Genomic DNA, 11,522 nt, shown 5'->3' with positions numbered 1-11,522 from the left:
TAGAATTGGCCTGATCTTGTCTGTTGGATCTGCCAGTCTGCTGGTGACATCTGTGACTTATGAACCTGTGGCCCACTCTTTCCCAGTGGGAACTCCCACTGACTCAGCCTTCACTCAACGCTCATTGCTCAACAGACCCCTGAGTCTAAGTTCCCTGGCCAGGCTCTGTGGTGAGGCCCCTCTCCTTATCACACTGGGCCTCACGGCTGACTCACTGGCTTTTGGTCCAGCATTTATGCCATGTGAGAAACTAGGTAGGGTTGAGAGTTGTAACTAGACTCACTCTCTGTCCAGCCGTGTCATGCCACCATGCCAGATCACACCATTTTAGCACAAGTCCCTGCATAGCATCATCCTCCAATGTTCTGAACAGCAGAGAGAAAGCACGCCTCTACCTCTGCCCACTCCCACATTCTCACTGATGTATCTGTCATCAGTGGTGTGCTGGCAATTTAACAATAGACTCTCCAGGGATTTGAAGTGTTTGCCAATTATCATGATGCAAATATTCCCACCATGTCCAATTACAAGACGCCAACTATTTAACAATCAGTTTGCAAAATTCCTGAAACAATCAGCCCTCAAGATTTGATGCAAGCCAGCTCCATGCACCACTGACATTCTCAGTCCTCTCCAGCATGAAGATAGAAAGTTACAATAAACTACCCTTCCTGCCTCTCTCTCACTATTTTTTCTCTCATCCAATTTCATCTCACCAAGTGATGGAAAGGGATGAATTTTCCCTCTTTACCCAGAGAAACAAGCTACACAACCAAGACATCCCCTCATTTTTATACTATAGGATGGCCTCTGAGCTCCAAGACCCTCAGGCTTGATTCCTGAGAGGCTAAATAGGAGCTAAAACTATTAGAAAATGTTTTCCTTTACCAAAGCCTGTAATGAGGCTGTAAAAATCAATTTTGAATGTCAGAAGCTGAACATTCTGCTGTGCATATTGGATCATTTCTATTGATCTATCTTCAAGTTCATTGACTCCTTACTCTCTCACCTCCATGGAGCCCATTCAGTTTTTTAATTTTTGGTTATTGTACTTTTCACTTGTAAAATTTCTACTTTGTTCTTTGTACCATTTAGTGTCTTCTATTTGCTGAGACTTTCTAGCTTTACATTCATTTCAAGAGGGTTTGCCCTTACTTCTTGGAACATTCTTAAAATTGCTGCCTGAATGTTTGTCAGATATTCCCAAAATCTGTGACATCATGACTTTGGCATTCATTGGTTCTTTGTCCATGCAAGATTTTCCTGGTTCTTTGTATGCTAAGTAATTTGGGATTATTTCTTGGATATCTTGGATATTATGTTACCTATGGGGAATGCTAATATTTTTGCTTAATCAGGCAACTTGCTTTGTTTAGTGGATTCTGTTGAGTTCAGGCTTCAAATTCTGGCCAGCCTTCTATCCATGTGACTTAAATGTCAGTACCATTTTCAAAGCTCTGTGATGTTATTTAGATGTTTGCTACCCAGTGGGGGGTATAGGTACTGGGTTGTCATCTATCCATTGGGTCAGTTCTCAAAGAAGATGACATTCTACTTAGGGTCAGTTCCATCCATGTGCAGTTCAGGGGTAAGACCAGGAGATCATAACAACTTTGTGAGATTGCTTTCCTGAGCTCATTCCTTTCCATGGTTTCCCCAGTATTTTATGGTTCTCTAGGTCTCCTCTTTCCAGTCTCCAGCCAGAAAACTGAGGCTTTATTTATTTACTCTGCCATACAATTTCTGCAACAGAGTCCATGCCTGGGACCAAGCAATGGAAGACAGTTTTAAAAAACAACAAGAGGGTATGATCCCTATCCTCTTGGGATCATAGCTCATCCAAATGGAAAGGAAACTCCATCCCTCAGAGTTTGGGGCTCTACCATTTCCGCTGCCACCTCATATTACTTAGAGGCGAGGATGTAAGCAAAGGGAGAAAAGGAAAAATATACATGGGAATTTCCCCACTGTCTCTTAGCATTAGGAGATCCCTTTCCCACTCCTCAAGCCTGAACCAGAGAGCTTCTCCTGGCTCTTTCTCTGTGGTTATGCCACATTCCACCTTTCAGGCTGGGCTGAGTCCAGGAAGTACTGAAGGGAAAAATGGTAAACTCACCACTAGTTCAGTGGCACTCCGAATGCCAGTCTTCCCCAATCTACTTGCTACTGTTTACCCTTCAAAATCCTCAAATGGTTGTTCCATGCATTCTGTTCAGGTTTTAGAGCTGATTTCAGTGGAGAGACAAGATGGAGTGTGTTTAATTCATCTTGTCTGGACTGGAATCCCCACCATGTAATTGAAGAGATCTTTCTAAAGCACAAATCTGGCCATGTGACTCCTCTGCTTAAAGTTCCTCTGCCTCAAGTCCTCAAACCTCTCCATCTGTGACACCATCCCCTTTGGGATCTGGCCTCCTCTCCTCTGTCCAACTTCCATCCATGCCCACCGTCCCCTCTGCTCTGAAGCAGCACCGAGCCACTTCCAGCTCCTGCAGCCGCTGGCGGCTCCCTAGCTTCCCAGCCTCCGCTCCTGCTGCTCTCTCACCCAAAACGAACTTCTCCCTTCTGTCCTGGTTGCTGTCCCATAGGTCTTAGCTGAGATGTCACTTTTTCTAGGAAACCATTCCTCATCCACAATGGATATGATCTTTATCTACAATGAGCTCCCGTTGCATGTTATTCCAGCATTTCATCGCTCTGCTACAACTACCTGTTGATCTGTTTTCCCCAGTACACTGTGAGCACCTTGAAGACAAGGCACTGTGTTTTCACCAGTTTCTAACAGACAGTCTGGCACACAGTAGTTCTAATCAATATCTGTGGAATTGAATTGTGTTGCTATCAACAGGGTCCCTGAGAGGTGGATTTCCTTCATCTAAACTTGGTCAAGGCCCCTGAAGACTCCCAGCTATTTGGTTCTCTTTCAACAATATGCTCCACCCCGGATCTTAGACTCTACCCCAGATTCTGGTTTACACCCTTCCAAGTTTCCATTGTCTGAACTCCCAGATATTTCAGCCTATCTTTGGGCTCACACAATCCAGTACTGCTCCCCAAGATGACCACCTCTTGACCTCAGTCAATATCTATAGGATTGAATAGTATCAGTAGCCACAGGTCCCTAGAAAGTAGATTCCCTTCCCCAAACCTCTGCATCCTTTGTCTGAGCTGCTAATAATTATCAGATACCAATCAAGCAGACCATAATTTCCTGGTTTACTTTACCACTGCGCCTCATCTGTCTGCTTAGACCTGCACTGTGCAAAAGCAATGTGACATGCAAGCTGTGTATGTCATTTAGAATTGCCTAGTAACCACATTTAAAAAAAGGAAACAGAAAGAGGTGAAATTAATTTTAATATTATATTTTAATGCGCTATATCCAAAATGTCATTTCAACAAGTAATCAGTATTTTAAAAATTGTTGGAGAAATATTTTACATTCTTGTTTTAATATTAAGACAACAAAATCTAACCTGTAGTTTACATTTACAGCACATCTCAATTTGGACGAGTTTCACTTTGAGTGCTTCATGGCTGCATGTGGCCAGTGAACACCATATTAGATGACACATGACTAGAGACTGGGTATTAATATTGATAGTAATAGCTAATGCTTACTGTGTCTTTACAACATGCCCAGCACTCTACCAAACCTCTAAGACTTTTCGTGCATTATCAAACTTAATCTCACAGCAATCCCATAAACCAGGGACTGTTTCTAATCCCATGGTGCAAATGAAGAAAATCTGAGATTAAGCCCAATGTGACACAAGCAATTCAGTGGTATAGCTCGGGCTAGAACCAGACTGGTGTATGCAGGCCCATCTCCTAACCTATGAAACGCTTAATAAATATGGCATTTGCTAATCCTCAGATGCTACACATTGAAAATACATGTGAGGGTGAAAAAATGGATAACATAGCCAAAAAGTTCTGTTGAGTCAATTCATGTTTCAAAAGTCATCAGAGAGAACAGTCATATCCTTCCAGAAAATACCCCCCTGTCCCACGGCCAAAGAATGGTCCTGGGTTCAATGAATGGCAAGCCCAACAAAGAGTAATATTTATTATGTTTTCAAGCTTTGAAAGCTTCAAAAAAAATTAGTTTGTAGAAAGTTACTTTTCAACTGATTTGACAGACAATTAAGATCAAACTGTTTCCCTTCTTGGTCTCTTTATTCAACGAGCTGTGTTAGCCTCTGGGGCCAGTGGGTCGAGGGCTAACTGCTTTCTCAATGGCCGTCTTCAGAGACTTCTCCATGATGAGCCGCAGCAGTTCTCTTGTCCTTGCGAAGATGGACACCGTCCCAGCAAAAGGCAGGTGAGAGCTGCTACTGCCTTCAACATGTGCAATGAATGTCACCTCCCAGGAATGGTCCTAAGTAAGTAAATTGTTCCTTGTGCTGTAATTTATGCTTTGGGAAATATTTACTCCTTTAACCTTCAGATTTTACATATAAAATGTAATTTTATTCCCATTAGGATTAAGTCCTGTTTCAAGCAGTGATTTACACAAATTAGAAGTTTATTTCTCTCTTCTATGAACCTAGGCACCCATGATCCGGGGGCTGGGTTTGTTTCATCTTATGGCTTCATCATCCTCCACAACTGTCTTCTGTCTCATGTTACAAAATAGCTGCAGTCATCTCATCATACTCCAGCCAGCAAGAGAGGGGAAAGGGCAGGGAGGAAATAATCCCTCCTTTTAAGGACCCTTTCTGAAAGTTGTATGTACAGCTTACACACACACCATATTGACCAGTTCAGCAGAGGCCATACAAGCTTCGAGAGAAGATGACAAACGGGATCCTTGCTCTGGGTGTCTGCAGCAGCAGTGGTAACGTACCTCTCAGATCTCTGACGTAGTGGGCATAATTATCCTTGGGTCCCAGCTGCTGTGCTCTGAAATCCATTTGGAGTGAGGCTGTGTTCCCCACAGGCTGCTCCCAGCAGAGGACTGAGTGCATCAGGAATACTAAGGCGCTAAAGCAAGCTTATTCTAGCTGTTGTAAGACTTTTCTCATGGGTAACATTGGCTTGTAAACTGTTATTATCTGTTTCTGCTCAGCAAATTACTCCAAAATGTAGTAGCTTAAAACAGGACACATTCATTATCTCACAGTTTCTGTGGATCGGGAATTTAGCAGCAGTCTAGCTGGGTTCTTTGCTTTAAGATGTCTCACAAGGCTGAAATCAAAGTGTCAGCCAGGGCTGTGGTCTCATCTGAGGCCTGGCCAGGGAAGGATCTGCTTCCAAGCTCACCTAGAGGTTGGTGTCAGGATTCAGCATTTCAAGGGCTGTTAGACTGAGGGCCTCAGCTCTTTCCTGACTATTGGCTGGAGGTCACCCTCAGTTCCTCATTATACGGGACTTTCCAACACAATAGCTTGTGTCAGCAAAAGCAGTGAGAAAGAGTCCAGTAAGATGGAAGTCACAGTCTTTTGTAAGTAAGTGACATCCTATTATTTTGCCATATTCTTTTCACTAGGAGCTAGTCACAAGGTCCAGTCCACCCTCAAAGGGAAGGGGTTATTCAAGATGTGGGTACCAAAGGCATGGGTCATTGGGGGTCATCCCTGAAATCTGCCTGCCACAAGGATCCCCAACAGCTTTCCTTAGAACTACACTGTAGTGTAAGATGCTTCCAGCAGCCAGCCTGCCCGCCTGCCTCCTTCCCCTCCTTCTTTCCCTCCCTCCTTCTCTCCTGCACTTGGGGTCAGACCCACACTGTGGTCTGGTGGCCCTTCCAGCCTTCTTCTCCCTCCCTCCCCATCTTCCCTAACTGACATTCCCCCCAATAAATTCCCTGCATGTTTAATCCATCCTTACCTTTGCTTCTCAGAACACTCAGACTAACACAGTAGCCATGGGCCAACTAAGATTCTTCAGTTTCTGCTGTTGAGAAAGAAAATATTCTGAGAAGTCTCTACCAGTATCCTCAACATACTACTGAAATTACCACCTCTGGATCTCAGCACATTCAATATTAAAGCTGAAATAAAAGCTACACACACACAATAAAATTTAAATAACTGGAAAAATATAGATCTACTGCCAATAATGTATATTGTGTGTGCTACAGTAATTCTTTACCTAACTTAGAATTTAAATTTCTAGAGAGTAAGACTCTAAGAATAAAACTGATATAAAATAATAATAAGGCCTGATACCAAATCCAATCATTTTTATTACAAAATTTAAAGATGTACCTTAGACCCAATAATTTTTTAGTGTTGGCAATTTTCACTTAATTGCACTACGATTTTCACTTAAGTTCTTAATTTTGTACTGATTTTCCAAACTGATTGGTAAATTAACCTGAATTTGCTAATAAGTCAGCTTTAGGGAGCGGGCTGGAGGTCTTAGAAGCTCAGATCAAGGCTGAACACTTACTTTGGACAAAGCTAACAGTCAGAAAGCATAATAAATAATTCTGACGAAGAATTTTACCTGTTGCCTCAAATGAGCTCCCCTCACTATGTTTTTATTCATAATTTCTGTTCCTGCCTTATCATCATTGGTATCATGAACTATACCAATAAAGATTCTATCTAAAAAATAATTCTCTTTTTGCACCACACAGAAATTGAAGAAAGGGAGAGAATGGGTAATCCTGGTAGTGTTTCTAAGTCCATGTTGTGTAGTTCTCAAATTCTGCCAGGAGGTGGCAGTAGCGACCAGGGAGAAAATCCTGAAGCTAGCCTCTATCAGCGTTTCATTGTCCTGCGGATGCTTCCTGTATCTAATCTGATGCTTATGAAAGCGATTTCCTTCGTGCAAAAACACCAGGCCCGAAAAGAAACTAACCTCATCCTGCAGATAAAGAGTGTTTGTCCCTTACACGTTGTCGAACGTTCTCAGCTATAGCCAGACCTTCAGTATTTTCCCAGCAGCAAAAGGCAGCTGTGCATTTTCGGAAGCAGAGAAAGCACGCTCCCCCCACTGCAGCTTGCAGCTTATCAGATCGGCCCTCAGGGTGGCGGGAAGTGGGTGACGGGAGCCTGATCCCAGCTCCGGAAGGCTGAGCTGAGCGTGCTGAAGGATTCTGCAGGAAATAACAAACAGCGAGTAACTGTTCTGTTTAGGCAAGAGTGCTTGTTTCCAAGTCCCGAGACACTCAAAGCAAGGGCTTTTCCACCAGCAATGCCCACGAATCTTTCTCATGCAAACACAAGTCTAATCATCTTTCCTGGGCGATGTTTGATTCAAATGGCTTTAGTGCCACCTTTGAAGCTACAGAACTAGTGTGCCTGCTCAGACAGTGAAGAGTTCTTGAGGATTCTGGAAGCCCCTTAAATTGGAGACCTGACCCTACTAGCAATGGGGGCCATTCAAAGGTGTTTCACAAGGGCGTAAGACGACTGGCTAACAGAAGTTAGAAGCATCAAGGAAGACAGTAGGAAGGTCTCAAGTTAAATAGGCTTCTACCACTGAATCTCAGCATCAGCTATTTTTATTTTATTTCTGATTACGTTTTTTGAAGAATGCTGAGAAGTCTGGCACTGTGCTCTTGGGCTCCCTTCTAACCCTCAAGGAGACACATGATGGCAGAATAGCTCATCAGCCCTGGCATCAGAGCGACCTGACTTCAGGACTTGGAAAAGTAGTGTGAGCTCTCAAACCTCAGACCAAAGAGATTGTTGTGAGATTACTTGAGATCATGTGTGTAAGTCCTCTGGACAGTGCTTGAGCTCTAGTGAGCCCTCACTGAACTGTACTTATCATAGAGACTTGACCTGGGAAATGTCATGAAATAGAACAAACTTGCCACAGGTGCTAAGTGGGCCATGAGGGTCATCATACCCACCGATTTGTAAGGACCGTACACACACGCACACACAGACACACACACACACAGGCACAGCGAGACCCTCCTCTGTCTTACACGGCCCACCAGGTCTGCTTAGAGTCACTTCTTTGCTTCACCCAAGATGCCCTGAAGGTTTTCCTTTGTCCATCTGCCTGAAAATGCTTCCAGAGGGTCCAACCCAGGGGCTCAGCCCTCTCAGATTCTGCACCCCAGCACAGCCCTGATCTGGCCCACCATCCAGGGCTTACCTGAGCAGGCCTCCACTTTCACTGTGGCCAGAGAAAAATCACCTGCTGATTTTGGTAAGGGTAACTAAGTGTTTCTTATTTACCATCAGAAACCTTGAGATCACTGCCAAAGTTCTAGCACATATTTGAACTACAGGGAAGGGAAGGTGTCCTCTTGAGGTTAGAAAGAAGGGGACTTGCAGAAGCCACACAATAAAAAGCCATTGTTGATAGATATCAATTTCACACCTGTTGGCCCCTGAGAATGAGCTCCCAGCAGCCCCAGGGGTGTTGTGCCAGAAACCAGGCTGCCGCTCGGCATCGGTGGGGGCCTGAGGGCCTGCAGTGTGCTGGCCGCGCCCCACCGATGGTCCCTAGAGCCTGCGCGCTGTTTGTCAAAGCTGCGCGGCAGTTCGCATTTGCTCAGTTCTACTCCAAAGGCTGCACGTGCCAAACAAGGCAGGCACGGAATGGGCCAGCCTTCTTTCTGGAAGCTTCCAAAGCTCTGAAATGGGGTTCTTCCAGGAGGAGGAAGTTAGCTGTCTGTTCCACACTCTTCTAATATAACTGGATTGTTTTAACAAAACCTTTGCAGGTCTCGGTTTACAGCCTACTGCAACATATGTTGGTTTGAACGTTGCTTTGGAACGTTTTCCCATCAAACAGTGAGGTTTGGGGCGGTGTGTTCGCAGGACTCCCTAAAGGCCAGTCAAACCCACTCTAGGCCCTGTGCAGAGATGGGAGAGCCGGGAGAGTGCGGGAAGTTTGGGGCGGCTGGACGAAGGGCAGCATGGAGACAAAATTGCTGCTAGGGTCGGGGAACCAAGGGCAGCACCGTGGAGGGCACACACAAGCCCGAAGCAGTGAGGAAGGGTTTTGGAAGCTGCTTTAGGAGTTAGGACTTTCCCCCTGGGGGCACTGGGCACCAACAAAGGTTTTAGGCAGGGGAACGACATAACCAGAATGCCTGAAACCCTTCTGCCTCAGAGTATTGGAATAGTGGGGGCGAACTCGGTCCCCCCCTGGATCCCCAGACCGCAGGGAGGTCAGGACGGTGTGGGAGGAAGGACCCAGGCTCCCCACTGTGGGGGGCACGGAGGGGGACTCTGAGGGTCTTGGCTTCAGTGTTGGGGGCTGGCGAAGGGAGAGGGATTGTTTGTCCAAAAGACCAACCGAGCACCAAATCCCAGATCAGGGAGCTCGTTTTAAGCGGGGACCATGTTTAATGCAGGTGGACATAAACTGGGGGATGTCTGGATTCTGCTTTCTTGGAAATGCAGTGCCCTCCAAGCCTAGAAACTGCTATCAGCCTAGACAAAATGCCTAACTGGCAATGCCAGTACTGAAGGAATGGTGCAAACTGGAAAAAATGAATCCATTTTATGTAAGGCATTTGTTCTCTCTAAGAGTGTGACCAAAACCGAAGTCCATTGCCTTCAAGCCAGACTGTATTGATTTCTCTTTATGCCCAGATACGCACTACATGAAACCTGAGGCCAATGGGAAGTAATTTAAGGTCGAAATATTTTTATGATATAATAGTGTGTTTCTAAAAGCAAAGATAGTATATATAAATACACCTGCTGCACCAATGATAAGGTTGAATTTTCCACTTAAATATATTAATAAATCCACAAGGCACAACCAGTGAATCTCATGGACACTCTTAACCCCTAATCATGAGTCAGTCAACGCAGAAGCAAATAAGTGAGGCTTTTGAACTGAAATGTTTTTATAAAATCCACACCAACTTTGCACAAATACCTTTTTGTTCTCCAGATAGCTCATTTTGTAATGGAAGCATTTTCATTCTACTTGTCTTTCATTTACTTTTTTTTTTCTTTAGACAAATGCCAGGATAAACAAAAACTTAACCAAAAATATACCCAGAAATATAACCTTACAATATTGGAACTTCCCCTCCCAAAAGTAAAAGAGTTTCTTAGCTAAATTGCAAAAATGTTGTCAGGCTTCCATGAGATTTTGAAAATAGTTTCATGGCAAGATGGTTCACATGATTTTCTGTGAATACATTAGAAACAAACTGATGACTGTTGAAACATAAAACATAAGTTTGCTACTGTATTTAATAGAATCTAAGCCTCCATCAGTGTGGAATACATTGTTATTTAACAAAGCAGGAAGAAAATAAAAATGCTGAGATCTAACTACATGTGTCACAATGCTTTTTTAGCACTTAGAGTTTTTATTCTAAACATATTAAAAGGGCTCTTTTAGACTTATTTGGACATAGAAATTTTTAAGCCATGTAACACTTTTATACACACACACAAAGGGAAATATAGTCTAAATAAATTGGTTAAAGTACACCTAAAACTTTTCCACATTCAGAGTCTACCTCTTTGGAATCAACCTTTGATACAGGACCTTTGAAATCCCTATTTTCCCATAATGCGTTGGCAATCGGTCATGAAGAACTTTCAGGAGAATTCTAGCAAAGCCCTGTGTCTTTCTAAAGTGCTCCACAATTATCTTCAGGGGTTTCTTCTAAGCCTCTGACACCTGTTCCCCATGCTTTGACACTCACCCAGTGGCAGCAACAATCATGACATGACACATGGCTTGCCTAGATGGCATGAGTGTTAGGCATGGACATTTCAGGGTGGTTACAGAATGAGAAAGCATTCCTCTTAAAATCAATGAAATTGCCTAATGGATTGAGTGTGCCCCCAAATTCGTATGTTGAAATCCTACCCCTGAATGTGATGGTGTTAGGAGGTGGGGCCTTTGGGAGGTGATTAGGTCCTGAGGGGGGAGCTCTTAAAAGAGACCCCAGAGAGCTCCCTCACTCTTAAAAATGTGAGGATGCAGCCAGATGTCTGCCACCCAGAAGACACTTGCCCTCAACCCTGCTGGCACCCCATGTCAGATGCCCAGCCTCCTGACCTGTGAGAAATAAATTTCTGGTGTTTTAAGCCATCCCATCTCCAGGACGTTGTCCCAGCAGCCTGAAGGAACTAAGACATGTGATTGCTCAAATTTAACATGTACCCTTGCTGTCTCCCATCTCCATTCCCCCTCCCAGATACAGTGTGTGTGTGTGTGTGTGTGTGTGTGTGTGTGTGTGTGTGTGTGTGTGTGTGTGTGAAGATAACTTTTGAGAAAGGAGGAAAATCTAACATCCATAATAAAAAATAAGAAAACCAGTTTTAAAAGAACATGACAAGCCTGTGATGTGGGAAGACCAAGGCAGTTGACCCTTCAGAAAGTCTCCAGCTCATCAGCGGTGTGAATTGCCACTGGGAAGCTACCCCGAGGGCATTAGGATGACTCAGCAAGGCAGAAACAGCTGAGATTTTGGGGTCAAGAACAGCCGCCTTGAATGCTGCTTTTCTCATTTAACTTGTCTGGTGTCACTCACATTACTGACCCTCTCTAGGCTCTACGTAAAATGGATCATTACAGTACATGCTTGCAGAGCTGTCAGAAGGAGTAAATGAACTATGCAAACACCATTAATA

Source organism: Manis javanica, chromosome 16, assembly GCF_040802235.1.
Source record: "Manis javanica isolate MJ-LG chromosome 16, MJ_LKY, whole genome shotgun sequence".
NCBI lineage: Eukaryota > Metazoa > Chordata > Mammalia > Pholidota > Manidae > Manis > Manis javanica.
The sequence above is the reverse complement of the archived record's forward strand: the minus strand, read 5'-3'. Positions refer to the sequence as shown.